General features: G+C 42.5%; 1 protein-coding gene across 12 annotated transcripts in view; it reads left to right on the top strand.

Annotated features, from left to right (window-relative positions):
* Positions 1-19152, top strand: part of ADGRL3 (adhesion G protein-coupled receptor L3) — a 1275722-nt gene that overhangs the window by 346615 nt on the left and 909955 nt on the right. The window contains exon 1 of one of the 12 annotated variants that reach the window (XM_019522281.1): positions 7095-7169. The exons of the other annotated variants lie outside the window; for them this stretch is intronic. The gene's annotated coding sequence lies outside the window, so the exon portion shown is untranslated. Of the gene's footprint in view, positions 1-7094; positions 7170-19152 lie in introns of those variants that run through there. 12 annotated transcript variants of the gene reach the window in all.

Raw genomic sequence — 19152 nt, 5'->3', positions numbered from 1 at the left:
AAAAAAAAAAAAAAAAGATGCATGTTGTCTGTGAATAAATATGGTACCATCAAATTCCATAGAAAATCTCCCAATCCTTTTACACATTTCCTGCTTTTCTGCTATGAGATCATCAAATGTATGATAGACCCCGTTTTTTCCATGGCTCCAGTTTTACATTTGTCCTTAGGCTTGAACATAAGTAATAAAAGTCTTTATAGGAAAGAACCTTAAAGAGGCTATGGTTTCATCTGGGGAGGGGGAAAGAAACGCAGCCACTACACGTACACAGAGACAAGCTTATTGTGAACCTTTCAGGGTGAGAATTAAGGTTCCTCACACAACCTTAACTCCAGTTGTCTGGCTCCCTTGGACTGTCACACTTCTCTCTTGTGTTTTTACTCTACTGCATGTGTGGAAGGATTGTTGAAAATGTGAACAATGACTTTAGAAATGGTTTTAGACATCTCTGCCACTGACACTGTTTGATGTTTTGTCACCACTGTAAGCTCTGGATTTTCTGTGCAAGTGCCATAATGTCATCATCTCATCCTAAGAATTTGAAAACATATGCACACAAGCTGGATGTCTAAAGACACATGTCTAAATGGGGAAACCTCAGTGAACAGGAGGAAATTATTTCCTCCAGTATAGTCTTTAAAGAAGAATACATACAGCATATATTTCTTCCCCCTTTCTCTTCAGTCATTATGGTTTGGGACAGACATTGCATAAACTCGTTTGAACCAAATCAGTTAAGTCTGATGCTACATTCAACCAGGTTTATCTCAAACCAGTTTCAGCCATTTTCAGACTGACTTATGTGCACTGGATGTCTGTTCTGTTACAGGTTTAAACCAGTTTCTGATCACTTAAACCGGTTTATGTGTTATGTTTGTCCCTAGCCTGTATGTCTTCTGTACGGAGAGAAAGCGTAAGGACTTTACATCCTCTCTTATTTTTGTTTTGTGGTCTTGCATTATTGGATCACATATATGTAGAGCTTTGTGGTGGATAATTGGGTTGCAGAGCATCTTGTTTTCTGGGTTCATAGTCTTGCCAAAGATAAGGTTGCTTGGTGACCTCATGTTTCGGCTTATTGTAGTTCATATTTTTTTTTTCTTCATCATTTTTGTTTTTAAGGGAAACCTTAACTTGTAATTTCTTTGCGTTTTATGAAGTGGTACTTTCACTAGAACTTGGGGACTTACAAGGCAGCACCCAGTCTATAGGATTTGGGCACCTTATTTTCCTTACACAGTTTCAAAAATCCCACTTTAAAATGTGTGTGTGCATGTGCTTGCACATGCACACATACAGGCTTATGTACATTTTCTCTTTTTAAACTGCTTCTAAGGCTTTTTCTAAAAGTGTAGGTGGAATATCACTTGAGTGCTAACTCCCATGTGATGCTTTCTCTTGTGTGGCTTCTGTATTTATAGTTTCATAGAATTTAATGCCAAGAGGACACTTATATTCAGCTGGTCTGACTTCTTGCATAGTATAAACCATAGAACTGCACTCTGTAGTCCCTGCATCATGCAATTTATGGCCTATACACCCACTTACAATAAATCAAATTATCTTCTTGACTAATGTCTCCCATTTCTAAATCCCCAGACATTCTTAGATGCATTTTATGCTATCTAAAACTCAAATGAAACATCTTGATAGGGATAGGTGGTGATAGAAAGGTGACAAATATTAAGTACTGGGCATAATGAAGAACTTTGTTGGTGGAAAATCTGTTTAAGGGCTAATTGTTTCTACAAATTAAATTAGTATGTTAATGTACTTCTGGGGTGCTCTGAGAAACTTTATTAGTAGGAATATGACAATGAGAAGTAATTTTACTTACAAAGAATTAACACTTAACATTGATGGCCACTGAATAAAGAATGTGTAGAGAAATGAGATGAGCAGCTCCTTTTTTTTTTTTTTTATTAATTGCTTATGTAGTCTAAAACTTCTTCAGAATTAACCTTCTTGTTCCTATTTGTTTGCTTTTCGTGAACTTGTTGCATAATATTATACTTCTATCCTGAATTCTTGTGCAAGTGTGGCTACGATGTGGCTAAGTGCAGAGGTATATTGGTATGCTGAGTTATAGGTAAGCATTAATGGCCTGTGTTTATGCCAGTAATGACCAATTAATGACTACTGAGGTAGACTAATAAGTCGGGGCTTCTTGATGCTTTAACTAGTTATTCCCTGATCAGCAAGGAACTACAGACACAGTGTATTATTTCTATGTTTTTATTTAATGGATATTTCTGAACTGTATTGAACTGACTGTACAACCCAGTGAATTGCAGTAACACTTTGCATATAGTCTGTGGTATCTTTGTAACAGCACCTAACAGTAACTGTAAGAAAATACTGTACAGTGATAGGAGATGAAGAGAGATCATTAAGCAGCCACGCAAGCCAGCAGGCAGTCATTCTGAGGCTAGTTGGTAAGATTTTCAAATGTGCTTAGCATTGTTCTAACTTTTGCTCTGCTTGAATTCACTGGTAGCTGCTGGGTATTATGGAAGGGATCTTGGAAATATAATTTTCTGCTCCTGTTTTGGAGAATCTTGGCGCATATATAATTTGAAGTATCCTGGCATGTACCTGCATTCAAGTTCTAATACATGCGTCCATTGTATTTTGGACTTGGGTGAGTGCTGTATTCTTTTTTCACGTTATTGACAGTCAGTTGTAGCTTCGCTGGTGTCAGTGGAGCTGCAGTTGTGTAAGAAGAGGTACAGGCATGCTGTCCTCCTTTTATTATTATAGTATAATCTATTTAAATACAGAGCTTTGGGGCTTAACTGAAATACAGATAAAGCATGTTAGCTCTAATGTAAGCGATAGGCAAAAATTGGTATGCTGTTAAATGCTTTTAAATAATGTATATAGCTGATATGTATGTATGTATGTGGAGTAAACTGTAGTATTATAGTTGTACATAATGACAATAGGACAATAATATTATATCATAAAATATTACTACTACTACTACTGCTTAGAGTAGGTTGCATGTTACACTTAGATAATACTAAGGGTATTTAAAACATGTGCATCTGCAGGTTAAAGCTCATTAACTCATGCTAAATGCCTTCTTAACATCTCAGTTACAGGACTTGAGGCACAGGTTAACTCTGGGCTGTGATACCTGCTCATGTTAGGGTAACTTGTTGCCCTGTGGGGTCAGGCCAACTCTCAGGATCTTGACATTGCACTGTTAGACTGGAGGGCGTGGTGTACAATTGCACATGCACGCACTCAAAAAATCAATTGTGTGTGTGTACACACACACACACACACACACACACACACACACGGTGCACATACACACTTTAGATTCATGCACCCCCACCAGGCGTGCACACGCACACTACCAATCCAGGCACGTACACATCCAGAATTACCAACCCAGGCAAATGCACACCTATCACCAATTCAAGCACCTACACACACTGTACAGACCAAAAGAAATTAGATCAGAATCAGTTATCAGTACCTGGACACCCAATACAAATGGATCACTAATTCGTATATACAAGTGAGTTCCTAACTTCAGTGTTGTGATGTGTATGTATGTATGTGCTTGGTGTATTTGGGATACCTGGGGAAAAGTTAAGGTAAGAAAGTGGAAGTGTAGGGAGTGAAAGTTACCAGGACCGGGATTAGAACCAGTAGACTAGAGAGAACTGGGTGAAAAACTGAGGCTTGGGGGTTACTTGACCTTAATTGATTAAAGGGCAATGCCGGAAGCCTGCAGAACAGGGGAGTGATGCTGGAGAGAAGCTGGCACAGAGGCTGGGACCGTAGCCGGAGCTACAGGGGAGCCAAAAGGTAAGTGGGGAGAGGGAAACTGGGACAGAGGGTGCAGAGGAGATAGAGAGGGTGCGGAGGAAACTGGGGACTGGCTCCGGGAACCAGGGGAGTGGCTGCCGGTGACTGGAGCTGGAGAAGGGCTCCGGCTGCCGAGAAACCTGCAGGGAAGTTAGTGGCAGGCCAGAGGACTGTGGGAGAGAAGGGGCGGCTAGAGTGGGTGTGGGGGAAAGCTGGAGAACACAGGGGAAAGGGGCAGGAAAGTTTGGGAACAGAAGGAGGAGAGAGAGAGATGGGGAGAGACAGCAGGAGGCAGAAATGAGCGGGGCTGGGAGGCTAGAAGTGGCAGGAAGAGCTGCAGAAAGATATAGAAAGGAGGCGGTGGACAGCAGAAACAGGGCCGGAAGGCTAGAAGCAGCAGAAATGGTGGGAAGGGCTGCAGAAAGACATGGGAAGAAGGCAGTGGACGGCAGGAATGGGACTGAGAGATGGCAGAAAGCAACAGGGCCAAGAGGCTGCAGCAGAGGAGCAGAGAAGAGACAGAGAGGAGCTGAGAGGTGGCAGGAAAAGGAGTGGGGGGGTGGGAAGCTGAGAGAGAGAGAGAGACCAGAATTTAACATGGGGAAGGGACCGGGGCTCAGTAACATACAGTTCAACTCGGGGTTACAAATGACAGCGGTTTTATTGAACAGGGGAGATGGTAGACTTGGTGCAGGGGCTGAAGTCTGGGAGGAGAGAGAGAGAGTCCAAATTGGAGGAGGAAATGTGCAGGTGATATCTACCTATCCCAGGCTGGAAGTTGGTCCTCGATGGCTAGTCAGGGTCTCCTTCAGCTCAGTGTTGTCCAGAGGGGGTCGTCGGCAGGGCCTGTGGGGTGGATAGGTAGTGTTACGTGGAGCTGGTCTGGTTCAGATAGAAATCGCATTCTCACTGGGTCTGTCTTCACTGCCCCTTTTTATAGGGGCAGACCTTGTGTGACCCTAGTGACAGGAGGCGTGCCCAGGCAAGGGTCAGCCCCTGGTGTACTGAGTTTGTCCTCCATTCAGGGATGTGCAGTTTCAGGTGTCTGTAATGGTGGGGGTACAATGGAAGAGTTGCTGGTTCTGCAGGGTCTTTTGTCTTCCAAATGCTGGGCTCTTGTCTCTGTTCCTGGGTGAGTTCCATGGTTCCTGGATGAATCAATGTGAGGTGATGGCCTGGTCGTTACAGGCCATTCAGTAGAGGCCTGCTACCATTGTATTTCAGTCATTCCCAATCACTCTTATTCATCCAGGAACCAATTTACATGGGAGGGGTACATGAATCGTACAGTTGCAACACAGGGGATGCCCAGGCAGAGGACACAAGATGGAGGCTTCACATAAACTTGACATGACTGATGCTAACTTACATATATAGGCCTAAAACAGTAATCACACAATATAAAAGCAGTACAAACATAATAATTATCACTTATAAAACAGTGGGTATTGATATCAAAATAGCAGGGAACTTATTTGCAAAGAGGGGAGAGAAAAATAAAATTTACTAACTAAAATAAAATGTTAAAGCTTATCCTACATCTTAGCTTACTTATACTTATCTATAGGGAATAGAGAGGGAGAGAAAAAGTCAGAAATGGTTGGGGAAGGGGAGGGAATGCATTTTAAAATAAATAAATATATAAATAAAAAAAACGGGGGGTTTTGCTACAACTTCTGTCTGCCCCACGGAGATAAAGCAGACAATTTGCAGTCCTTCAGCATCCCTGCTCTCGTCCCCACCCTTCCCTACCCAGAGCAGGGATAGAGCCTGGGAGTCATAGCTCTCAGCCACACACCTGTTTGGCAGCCCTCTAGTGGCAAGTCATAGCTGTGCAGGCAAGGAACGGGATTACCTTGTAATGTCCAACTGCTCACATCATGATATCACTTTAACACCGCTTAACATTCCACAGGTTTAGACTGGTCTAAGTATAATGTGCATCTTCACCCTTATAACAGTCTGCTGCTTGAGAAGTGAGGAGACAACTTCTCTGTCTGTAGGGAAAAGAAGGGATCCCAGTCAATACCCAGCTAAACTTTATACAAGCCATTAGCTTCAGTTGGGTTGCTCCAGTTAAACTGAAGGCAGGCATTGTAATTGATCCTGCTTTCAGTTGCTGAGATTCAACTGCTGTTGACTTTAATAGACACTGCCACATGCATTTGAGAAATGCAAACAAGGCCACCAAGTGACTTCAAGAATTCCACGAAGGTTGGGGAAGTAGCTCTGGCTTCTCACTAGCATGAATGAATGCAGAGTTTGGCCCATTCACTGTTTGTACAGTGTGGCTTTTCCATAGCATTTCTGGCATTTTCTTTAGGTTTCTGCAACATTTGATGTTTGGAAGTTGTCTCATGGTATCGCTCAAATTCCAAGTGCATTCCACTTTTGCTTAGTTTAGTTCACTGTGGGCGCATCTGCACAAGATGCTACGTTGCTGTGTGGCACCAGGACTGCATGTGTGGGCGGATTATTGAAAATGTGAACAATGAGTTTAGAAACCATTTTAGATATCTCTGCTCTGACACACAACCTTAACTGTAGTTGTCTGGCTTTCTTAGATTGTCACACTTCTCTCTTGTGTTTTTATTCTAAAACCAGTACTAAGAGACAGTGGGGCGCATGTGTAGACATGCACTGTTACAACATTAGGAAAAGTTTCTGCCCACTTAGTGGTGCCATACTTCTCAAATCGTACCATTGATTTCACTCATGGGGTAAGGTGCTGAAGAATAAGAGTGACAGGATTTACACCTCCTGAGACTGAGGTAGAAAGGATTGCATATATCTGTGTAATATGATGTCCACTGAACATCATTGGACCAAAAATGGAGTTATCAACTCAGAAAAATCTCCCATCTGTTTCATTATTCTCCTTTTATAATAATAATTGACCTTGACTATGCTCTTTGACAGACTGAAGACAGGAGTAACCCACTGAAGTCAATATAATTGCACCTGTGTAAACTAATGCCAGAGAGAGCACAATAATCTAGTCCAAAGTCTTCCGGCCTAAATTAGCTGCAGCTGGGCTGAGATTTCATTTACACTTAAACTATGTGGCCCTTGCCAATAGAAGAGCTATTGGTGTAAGACCAAGGCCACAATCTCAGATGAATATAAATGAATACCCTGACAAATGACAATTAATGTTTTTCTGATTCTGTTCATTTTCCATCTTCGATATTGCTGAGAATTTAGGGACAATTCTTTTCAGCTTTAAGGGTGCACTTACTTTATGGTCAACTTTTCTACTTTTTCTTAGGATTATTTGTATTCTGTGATCTGTGGAAAAAGAAAAAGCATGGGAAAGTAAAGAACTATTTGGTGCTCACTGCACTCTTGTGAGTATAAAATAAAAATCTCAAGTATGGAAGGTTTCCAGATACTGCACTCCAGACTCGGAGAGACTTTGGATGGAAGGAATCCTGGCTTCCCTGGCATCAGTGGGAGTTTTGTTGCCAACTCCAGTAGGACCAGGAGTTCAGCCAGCTGTTGAGAGTTCTTGCCACAGGTGACAGGGTCAAGAGGGCTTGTCTCAGGCTAGATGCTTAATGGTTTCTGCTAACTAAAACTATTCTCCTGCTGGCAAGGCAGGAATAAAAAATTCTTTGGTCACAGGATACTGCCTAAACAGTTACTGTTGCATGTTTGAAGGGTTGCATATTTCCAATATTTACGTATTTGAAAGGTTCAAATATTTTTGGAACGTAGGCGCTTTGATTGAGTTAATGGCTGACTGTGGGGATGCTCCAAATGATACAAACACCATGTTTGAATCTAAAAGAAACTTGCAGACTACAGAACACCTACTGGCCTGTCCATGTATAGGGGAACCATGCACCAACAAGGACCACACTAAGGCTACAGATTGAGCAGTAATGCATGCTTGTTTCTGGACCCAAACTTGGACCTGTTGACAGGACATGAGAAGACTATGAATATTTTAGAAGTTCAGCTCACATATGTGTCTTTTCTTGATATGAGAGCACATTTCCTGGCTTTGACTTGAACAGGCATCTTTATCAGTTCACTAGTCTGTTCACTGTGTTGCCCTGTTATTGTTGAGATGACATCATTTCTGTGAAGAGCTGTGCTTTGGCCTGTAATAAACATTATGGAAAGAGAGTCATAACTCCTGCCACTGAACATTTACAGGACGCATGCTAATCAGTGCCTGGAGGACTCGTTCAGTAGCTATGGTATCCGAGAAGGACTTGGGACACCTGTGTTGTGTTCCCTGCTCCAACCTGCCCCTGTGCCTGTGAGTCAGTTGCTTTCCTTGTCTGCAGCTGTGCATCTCCTCCCATCCTTTGTCTGGCTGATTTATGTGTCTGTATAGTGCTAGCGCAGCGGGGCCTTAATCACCACTGTAAAACAAATAATCAATAATAGTAAGTACTCAAAGCATCAGGAAGACAGCACAGGATCTTCAGCAACAAAAGCACAAGCTGGAGAAAAAACCTATGGTGCACAGGCTCCAGCTGCTGAGTACGTATTCACTGTGTAGGGCTGCTTTGGCTTTGTTGCTGTGAACACGCAAGCTAGCTAGCTTAAGGCAAGCTCTGGTGTATCTACAGATGCTACAGTCACACCTCTGATTTGCCGTGGAGAAACAGCCAGCACCTGTGTTAACAGGAGTCATGTATGTGCAGAGATAGAATGAGCCCCTTGTTTTAAGAAGTCAGGTTCCATTTTATTACTTCCCACAATACAGTCTAGCTGCCATATACAATACAACTGTGTGATAATTCCTGGCTTTAGAATATGGGTTTCCTTGCCAGTGTGTTTTATAGTTTTTATTAATGAGCTCTTATATGTGGCTTGGACTATATAAAGAATTAGGAAACCTAGGTGTATGTTTTTTTGAATTGCCCAGACAGTAAATAGGAACACTTTGTAATAACAGACAGAAGCCCTTGTAAATGCACTTATAAAGGGCAGGAGAGGTGATCTGAAACAAACGATTTATTTTTGTGGCTAGAGGAGAAGAAAACAATTAGTTATTTTAACACATGGCCCTAACAGTTGCTGCTATAATAAGATGTTGGGAATTACTCTGTGTACCTCTTTGGATATAGAGTTTGTTCAGTGGTTTCTCTTTCATAGATGTTAAGGGCTAGAAGGAACCTTAAGGAGAAGGAAAATGCTGAGAGGGTACATTGGTGTACCTATCTTTGGGGTTGCTGGGGAGAGATCAAGTAGTTTACAGTAACTGTCATTAATCAGTAAAAAGGAGGAATCGCTCTTCAGTTATATGTATGTGAAAACTTCCAGGTTTTTGTTCTTTGACAGATATGTGTTAAATGCTAGCCTGTGATTTTTGTCACAAGCACTGAATTACGTAATAGAGCAGCTATTAGTTGTCCAGGTTCCATATTTTAAAATGGCCCCTGGTTAAAATCCTACTCTCCCATACCAGCTCAGTTTTGCTGGCTTGCATGTAGAGGAGACAATCAAATCTCTCTTCCTTACTTGCCCACCTGCAGGGAAAAGAAAGTAGCAGCCTCAAGGGAGCTATTATCTCTGCTCCCTGCTACCTGTGATAGTCCCCTGTGCAAGGGAGTATACTAGGTGGGTGTGTACCACAGAGCATGATTGTGCCCAGTTATGAGCTCTGTGTCTAAAATGAATGATTTCTGATGGCCTCAGCAGTGCCACTTTGCCTGGGGGTGGAACAAGAAACTGGAGATGAAGGTAGTGTGGTTTGCTGCTTAATATTATTGCTCTTTGATATGGTTTAGACTGTTTTGGTTACTCAGGGAGTAGCTGTGGCAAGACGCAAATAGGCTGCAAATAGCTTCAAATCTCCAACCCCCTTCCTTCATTACTATGCAGTGCAAGTGCCTGTTGGCACAAGGACAAATTCCACTGTAAATTATGCGTGATTTACATGAGAAGCTCATTAATTCTCCAACACCGGATTTAGATGGTTTCATTTGTAAAGGGTGTCATTTTAAACACTGCCCGAATATATTTGCCACTATCTGCTGACTCAGAGTGTGTGCTAAAAGATGATAAAACAATAAAGGGGGTATGTTCTTTTAAAAAAAGGATGCATCTCTCTAAGCGTGGAGATTGTGCCTGTTAGACACAAATTGAGTCCCTTTGTATTAATTTTAACCATCTCAGCATGTGGATGCAGACCCAAGTCAGTGCTTCCAGGGTTTATATTCCCATTTATAAGCAGAAGCCTTGTTTTCTTTCAAAACTCTCTCTTCAGGCTAAGCCGGGGTCCTAATGTTTATTATATGTGGGTCTGAAATTTCTTGTTAGCACTTCCCGTTTTCCCTTTCCTACCTTTAGCTGAGGTGGGTGATGAGTCTCCAGGTATCGCATGCTGGAAAACAAATGGTGATGCAGCAGCAAGATGCCAGGAGTGCCAATTAAGCTTTAAGCTGTGGCTGTGATACACATCATGCCTGACTCCAAGCAGCAGCGCTGCTGCATTTAAATGGCTGTGTGTACTGTATACGTTGGTTGCCTGCTGAAACAAACACATTGTCTCTTTGTGCAGTAACAGCACTCATCGATTTAGAATTGTTTTGTGGAAAGACAGAATCCTTTAGTCAGATTGGTATTTATTTCAGTTGTCATTATGGTGTGTGGGGCAGATTCTGTTCTCAGTGACAGCAGAGTAAATTCAAAACAATTTTACTGTGGTCACTAGACCCTGGTGTTATTTTAAAAGGATATAAATGCCCAGAGTGAGATCTTTAATAACAATCGACCTTGGCCTAAGTCTGTTAATTGTTAAACTCATGGACTTCAGTGGAATCAAAAGTAGGCTAATCCCAAGTGCCTGCAAAATCTTGCTCGGAGAACACAATGTGACATAAGAGTATGAAACTCATATTTAGGCTTATTCCCATTCAGAATTATTTTCAAATATGAAGCCATACAAATAGGCTTTCAACAAGTATTCTCTGCCCTCTGTCTTTCCTATCTAATAGCCTGCTCCTGTTGAACTCTGCAAAAAGTTGTTTTGATCATACCTAGATCTTAAATTAAGATGTGTATATACATTAAAATAATCTGGGACATTTCTCCCAGGTTAGTTCTCCTGGTAGAGAAAACTCCTCAGTCATGCATGCAAATATTTGAATGCTGAGGCGCTGAAGTGTGGAAAGCTTGCGGGGCTGACACTGCATAGCTGGGTGGTGTTTGTGCTGTGAACACATTTCAGCATGCTTTTCAGGCTCCCTTAGTCTGCCTGGCAACACATGGCAGAAGTGCATAGGGCAGCTTTGATTGGTTGACCCAGACTGCCCATGGTCAGCCTGTGTTTCCCTGCAGCAATGTAGAGATTGTGAAGGGTGCGTATTCTGCTCTGTTGAAGCAGCAGAGTCCAGACAATGACACACTGTCTCCTGCAGGGTGAGTGGGGATTCTGGAGGACTCTGCTCTCTTCTGAGAGAAGCCACAGCCCAGATCTCTCCAGGGAATGAGTTAATCCTGGTTGTTCCCAAATTATTGTTCTACTGGAGCAGCCATTTTTACCATAGGAGAAAAAGCCTGAACATCTGTACACTCATGGTTTATCCTGGGAGAGCAGCAACTACCCCAGAAGAAACTGAATGACTGAACAAGACCTTAGTATCACAGTATCCTGGGTCTGCACATCAATAAATATGTTTTGTGGGGTGAGGGGTTGCGAATTAGAGAAAGAATGAAAATAAGTAAATTAAGCTAGAACTTTTTTTTGCAAAAAATAGCTCTTCTGTGTGCTTCTTGGGTATCGTACGGTGTATAAATTTGTCAAGAAAACTGTTGTTCATAGTGGTTAGGCAAATAAAAAAATCCTTTGTGGACCTGCTTTTGTTTTGGAATCGGTACCTGTAGCCCATAGGTGCCATTTTCCTAGGGCAAATGTAGTTATAGCCATGATCAAAGAAATCACTATCAAAAGTTTGCATTGAGTCAGTGCAGTTCTTAACTCTTATTTAATCATACCACTGTACTCAGCAACACAAATCTTTCCCATTAGCTAAAAGGACTATATGTTCATTTGCAACTTTTATTTATTGTTTTAATCCAGCATCTGGATTCAGTTGTTTCCTGATGGAGACCTGGAACTGAAAATCAGATGATGGCATAAGTGTTCTATTGCACGTTAGTATACAGTGAAGTTTTGAGTTGCAAATGATAATTATTTAAAATGGGGAGTTACAGTTAGAAATTTTTTAAGGATGATTCAAACAACAAGAACAGGACAAGCTGCCAAACTCACCTTTGAAGCCTCTGGCCTAAGGAAACCATTTCTTGACATCTCATTATTTTTCTCCTGTTATTAGAAACAAATGTAGACTTCCTGCACATCTATTAAATATGGCATACATTTAACAAAGCCCAGCTAAACAGCAATTCAGCAAAAGAAAATATGCCACGTTGTTTTGTAGCCTCATTTGTCAGGATATCATTCTGAGCTTTTTATGATTTGTGAGATAGAGTAAGGGACATTTTTTTTTTTCTCTGTGTAACTATAAATCCACTGGGATTCAAGTTCTGCAGTCATGTATATGTTTAAATAGCTTCACGGAGGGGAAAAGTGCACACATTCTTTTTAGTCAGGCCAAGCATCCACCATGTAGGCCTCACAGGAGTATGGGTTAATATAAAAATGGATTAGTGCATGTAGAAATCACACATAGGCCATGATAACAACATGAATCAAAATAGGTCCCAATGAATCTGAAACTGGGCATACCATATATGGCTTGCACAGATTTGCTGGAAGAAAGTAGCTTGTTAGTTTTTGAGTTGCCTCCATGGCCAACAGATAGAGAATGAATTGATAAGTCCATCATAGAACACCAAAACAAGGATCAGAGTGACCTTGGCAAGCAGGTGTCCCTCTCTGGTGGGAAGGTTGCCTTAACTGAAGAGAAGTGGAATGTGGATGATGGCACAGAAAGATATTTTTAATAATTAGTGAGGACTAGGATGTGTATGCTGTAAACATGAAGTTGTTTTAAAAAGGAACCTGGGAACCTTTAATACTTTGTACTGGACTTAAGCATGCCTGTACCATACCTGCAAATAACCCAGCTAGCACCATCGATCAGCTGGTCATGAACGCTAGTGTTTAGACTAGTTTGTAGACAGTATACCCAGCCAAGCTTTTTGTCACTAAGAACAAAAGTCTGGAGCCTCTTTCTTGTAACAATGAGCTTGTTAGGGGCACAACATCTAACAGTATCCTAACAGTGCTTGTGCAGACCATCCAGACTGAGGGAACCTGGCATGACTCATTCACCTAATCCCTGAGCAACACTAATAGTCAGATGGGGTGCATATACACATTGGAGCAGACTTGATTAGAACACATTGAAGCAGACTCAATTAATTGAGTTCTAATTCAAATGCTCCAGCATGCTGCAATGTCACGTCCATTCAGCGTCCCACATTTCAAAAGGGTGGCAGGGGCATTGAGTGAGCTTTAGTTAAAGTGCCCACACCACAATTTTGAAGCATGGGATGCTAAATACCTGTGATGCTGTAGCATTTTAATTAGAGTGACTGTCTGGGAACTGCTCTAATTAAACCCCCCCTTAAATGCCAGAGCATGTGTATAGACACCCATGGAGTCTTCCCGGACAACACTGATGACTCCCTGGAGTTCTACACATAGTTGCTGTTCTCATTACAGTGGAAGGGTGTTTTCTGCACCTTGAATGAAGCTAAGGAGCCCCTTGGAGATGGGGAGTAAAATCATCTCAACTTGTAGGCAGTATACAACTGACCTTCCATGACCTTTGTTTCCACTGTGAGACTAGCACAGATGCTAAGATGATGCTGTACCTCACATGGAGTTGATGGCTACTAACTTCATGTAATTGCATATTATAGCTGGTTGGAATGCTTTTCTTACTGTGAGAATTCCTCCCCACTACTGCAACAAAGAGTCTTTTCTACCAAAAGCTTAAAAAGAATTGTGTTCATTTTTTATTTTTTACAAGATTGTTATAGGAAATTTAACCAAGAAAAAAAGAAAACCACTCCAAAAGGGATCCATTTATCTCTCAAATCCAGTAGCTATGCTTCATCCACTGGTTCAGCTTCTGTAAGACCTTAAAGTGAGTGACAGTCAAATGGTGGGCTACATGGTATTGGAGTATGAATTGTTTGGAAAGCCAGCCTGGAGGGCATCATTGGCTTCCATGCAATAGCACTGTGGTGATTGTGCTCTAACTGGGGCCTTTCAGAACAAACACATACTCCCTGCATGACTTTCACCATATAGGTAGCCGCTGTTCATAGACTCAGTGCAAGCACATTCCACTGTGCTACATAACCGGGAGGAGAAATTTCAATAGAACATCCTTTTTTGAATCCATGCTAGAGTTGTATAAGTGCTACAAAGTCATTTCAATTTATTGGTTTACCTTAGATAAATTTTAGGTGTGGAAAAACTTTTAAAAATGATTTCATGTTCTTCCCAAGAGAATTAATGAGTATATTCTGACTTTTTTTTTTAACCTCCAACAAATGAAGTACATGTAGGGTTGCTCTCTGAAAATGGGTAGACTTTAAGAGTTACTGCAGTTTAAAAGGGAGGGAAGGCTGCTGGAGGACCTTGTCGAGAGGCCACGGCATGTACAGACATTTCCTCTCCCAGGAGAAACTCCCCTGGGAGTGATTTAACTATAGTTATTCCCAACTTATTTTTCTCCTGAAGTGGCCATTTTTACTGTAAGAATAAAAGACTGAACATCTGTATACTTGTGGTTTCTCCTGTCCAGTGATTCTTCCAGGAGAAACTGAATGTTTGTATGAGGCCAAAGTCATTTGAGCTATGCCAGTTCACCCCAGCTGAGGTTTTAGCTCTCAGATTATCATTTTACTAGTTATTATGCTTCCTAAGAAAATGTATTTTCCCCGTGCAGATAAGACCTTAATGAGATATTGCTTCTTATTGAATATAAAAGCTGTAGTGGAATTATTAATATATTAATCCAGAATGGCTGTTAATTCATGTGCTTTTAATCTGATATATACAATGTACCTATTATTATTATTTCTTTTAGATATTATGGTAGCAGATATAGGTGCCAATAAAGATGAAACCTTGATTGTGCTGTGCACAATTAGAGTTCCTGTATCTACCTTGTAGACACGTCTACATGAGATGCTTTACTGCATGGTACAGCAAATTACTACATAGTAAGCATCTGTGTCTACACGTGCAGACCCTTACTGTGCAGCAATTTTCTCTACTCACAAGTTTCATAGTTTCATAGTTTCTAGGGTTGGAAGGGACCTGAGCAGATCATCTAGTCTGACCCCCTGCCATGGCAGGAAGAGCACTGGGGTCAAATGACCCCAATAAGGTGGTCATCCAACCTCCTCTTAAAAACCCCCAGGGTGGGAGCCTGCACCACCTCACATGGAAGCTGGTTCCAGACCCTAGCCGCCCTGACCGTGAAGTAGCGCCTCCTGATGTCCAACTTAAACCTTCCCTCCGCCAGCTTGTGACCATTGTTCCTGGTCACTCCTTGCGGCGCTCGGGGGAACAGGGACTCCCCCAGCGCCTGCTGATCCCCCCCCTAACCAGTTTATAACAGGCCACAAGATCCCCCCTCAGCCTTCTCTTTTGAAGGCTGAACAGGTTCAGGTCCCGCAACCTTTCCTCATAGGACCTACCCTGCTGTCCCTTGATCATACGAGTGGCCCTCCTCTGGACCCTCTCGATGCTGTCCACATCCCTCTTAAAGTGCGGCGCCCAGAACTGGACGCAGTACTCCAGCTGCGGCCTGACCAGTGCCGCATAGAGGGGGAGGATCACCTCCTTGGACCTGCTCGAGATGCATCTGTGGATGCACGACAAGGTGCAGTTGGCCTTCCTAGCCGCCTCCCCACATTGCCGACTCATGTTCATCTTGGAGTCAATAATGACTCCCAGATCCTTTTCCACCTCCGTGCTGACAAGAGGGGAGTTCCCCAGCCTGTATGTATGGTGCCGATTGTTCCTCCCCAGGTGCATCACCTTACACTTGTCTGTGTTAAACCCCATCCTGTTCTCCTCCGCCCATCCTTGTAACCTGTCTAGGTCCAACTGTAGCCTGTTGCTCCCCTCTAATGTGCCCACATCCCCCCACATCTTAGTGTCATCAGCAAACTTGAACAGGGTGCTTTGCACCCCCTCGTCCAAATCACTGATGAAGATATTGAACAGAGCGGGCCCAAGAACCGAGCCCTGTGGGACCCCGTTTCCCACGTCCATCCAGGTCGAGAAGGACCCATCCACTACCACCCTCTGGGTGCGACTCTCTAACCAGTTGGCAACCCATTGGACTGTATGGGTGTCTACGCCACAGTCCCCCAGCTTCCTAATGAGAATGGGGTGAGAAACAGTATCAAAAGCCTTCCTGAAGTCTAGGAAAACTATATCCACTGCCACCCCTGCATCCAATGATTTAGTGACCTGGTCGTAAAAGGCCACTGCAAATGCAAGTAGCAAATTAACTGCTGAGTAATTACTGAACAGTAAAGCATGTTTAAAATGACTGGCAGCCAGGTCTCAGGGGACGAGAGATTGCTCATCCCCTGCCCAAGCTCTACCACTGGAGCTCTCCCCAGTAGCAGGCAGCTCCCAGGGGCAGGGAACAATTTCCTAGCCTCTGCCAGGAGACAGCTGTCTTCTGTGCCCCATGCTCCCTGCCAGCCCCTGGGCTAGCACCCAGGGGGAGCCTAGAGCTCCTTCTGGCTGCTGTAGGGGCCTGGTGCAGAGCTGGAGGGGGTGGGAACAGACTGCTTTCAGGAGCAGGAAAACTGTTCCCAGATGGGTGCACGTGTAGATGCCTGTCTGAAGTGGAATTACCTCAGAGTAATTTACTCTGGAGTAAACCCATCCAGCAGTATTTGTGCATGTGGCCATGCCCTTTGGCAAAATCAACAGAAGAGAAAATGAAAAAAAGGAAAAAAAACCCCACACAGATATATACATATATCTATCGTGAGAGTGCTCTCTCATAGAAAAATACTTGTTCATCTCTTAATATGAAAAAGGACTAAGTTAATGAGTTTCGTGAGATAAGACCCTAAAGTTGGTCTGTTTTGAAGACATGTATATGGGAGAGAGTGGGAAATGATTCTTTCTCGCATGTTTTGAAAGTGGCATTTCTTGCACTGTGAACTATGAGTGTTGTTTCTTCATGATGCTATATTACAAACATTAGCCATGATGTATGTGTAGCATTTTAGCATAAGAAAAGGCACTGAAGTTTATCAGCAGTTAATATTACATAAAATATGTGGTCTATGATATAACAAGACAATAAATTCTAAAGCTCAGAAAGAAACCAGATCAGCTGACACTTTAAAACAGCTCTTGATGGTTTTCCAAAGCAGATTTCAGCTAATTGGCATGAATGAAGTTCTTCACTTAACTATCTTAAGAGACTCTGTGCCTTGCTTTATCATGTGATTTTTGATTTCGCTGGTCTTGGAACTGTAAGCATATGCTTAAAGTTAAGCACCTGCTTCAGTGCTCTAATGAACAGGAATACATTCCTCAACTGGGACATTTATGTCAAAGTAGACCCTAGGGCAGAAGAAATGCATTAAAATTAAACCCTTTGGGTTTTGGTCATGCTGTTTTTCTGCCATTGTAGTTCCAGAGTTGTCTACCAAGTGATGCAAAAACGGACCAGAGAATCAGGCTCTGTTTGTTGCTTGGTTGAGAATAGCTGTTATTCCAGTCCCAGTGTTTACATTATTTTTTGAAACTTCTAAAAAAAATCACAATTTAACCCAGGAAATGGGAGAGTGCCCTTTTTGCTGGCCTGATGCTCATTTGATTAATTGCTTATCTCATTTTTTAAAATAAATATTACCCTATTATCTCAATTTGTTGAAGAAGCACAAGGCTACTGAGATTTTTTGTATACTTCTGTAACAGAACAACACATTATAAAGGATAGGAACAGGATTAGACCGCTAAATAACAAAGGTGATGTTCTTTTCCCAGGTCCCATCCATCAGCAGGTACATCTGGGGCCAGATGAAATCTTTCCACTTGTTTTTTGTGGTCTAACATTCACCACCTATTTGACTATGACTCCTTGGCTTTTTGACTAGAGTGCCAAGGATTGCCCTGTGGTCTCTCATCTAGGTAGTAACCAGGCCCCGACCTGGTTAGTGTCTAAGATGAGATGAAAGTGGGTGTTTTCTGTCCTGCATGGCAAGAGACTAGTGCTATCTAACGCAGACATTATAAAAAGTGGAAAACTGTCACTTAAAGCATCTGATCCAATAAGCGCATCCAGATCAGAGGAAACCTGAAGCATCAAGAGATGAACATGTTTGACACTGTGGTGACAATGCCCACCATACATTTGGATTTAAAATATTCTGTGGTGTGTAGCTCCTGGCATTTGCCCCATACCTTACAGATAGTAATCTCTGTATGTCAGGGTATTTCCACCTCCTTCTTGGAACTGACCATAACACTGCCATCCCCCACAGTGCCAGAAGGAATGAATTAATATTTTATTGCTAAGTGAATGGTTTTCTCCATGATTGTTGCTCTTTTTGGGGGGAGGAGAGAGGGCTCTGCATAAATTGCGACTTATCTGTGTTTGTTTTTCATATCCCTGTCCAGCAAATACTCATGCATGACTTTCTGTATGTGAGTACTCCCATTGCAACAGGAGTAGATTGCACATTGTTGGGGGAGGAAGCCTGTTTATTTCTAAAACAGCATAGTTGGTGTTTCATTGTCCTGTGAATAAAATGTAAAGATTGTGTCCCTGGTAAATAGTAACTCTTTAATACAAGTCAATAGGACCAAGAGTGAGGTATGGAAGAACAATCTAATATTATTCAGCTACATGTGTGCTGTATCCTCCAAGAACAAAATAACTTTTTTAATCATTGCTTTTCCAAAGAGGTACCTGAGTTCAACACTGAGCAGGTGATATCAGTGTGGGGAGGACCAGAGTCATAAGATGTGGGGGGACGTGGGCACACTAGAAGGAAGCAACAGGCTACAATCAGACCTAGACAGGTTACAGGGGTGGGCGGATGAGAATAGGATGGGATTCAACACAGACAAGTGCAAGGTGATGCGCCTGGGGAGGAACAACCGACACCATACCTACAGGTCAGGGAACTCTCTTCTTGTCAGCACAGAGGCGGAAAAGGATCTTGGAGTCGTCAGTGTCTCCAAGATAAACATGGGCCGGCAGTGTGGGGAGGCAGTTAGGAAGGCCGACCGCACCTTGTCATGCATCCACAGATGCATCTTGAGCAGGTCCAAAGAGGTGATCCTCCCCCTCTATGCGGCACTGGTCAAGCCACAGTTGGAGTACTGCGTCCAGTTCTGGG

This window comes from Gavialis gangeticus, unplaced genomic scaffold, assembly GCF_001723915.1.
Source record: "Gavialis gangeticus isolate Ggan-Ray unplaced genomic scaffold, GavGan_comp1, whole genome shotgun sequence".
In the NCBI taxonomy this organism is placed as follows: Eukaryota; Metazoa; Chordata; order Crocodylia; family Gavialidae; genus Gavialis; species Gavialis gangeticus.
Note: the sequence above shows the minus strand (reverse complement) of the source record. Positions and strands in the feature narration are given on the sequence as shown.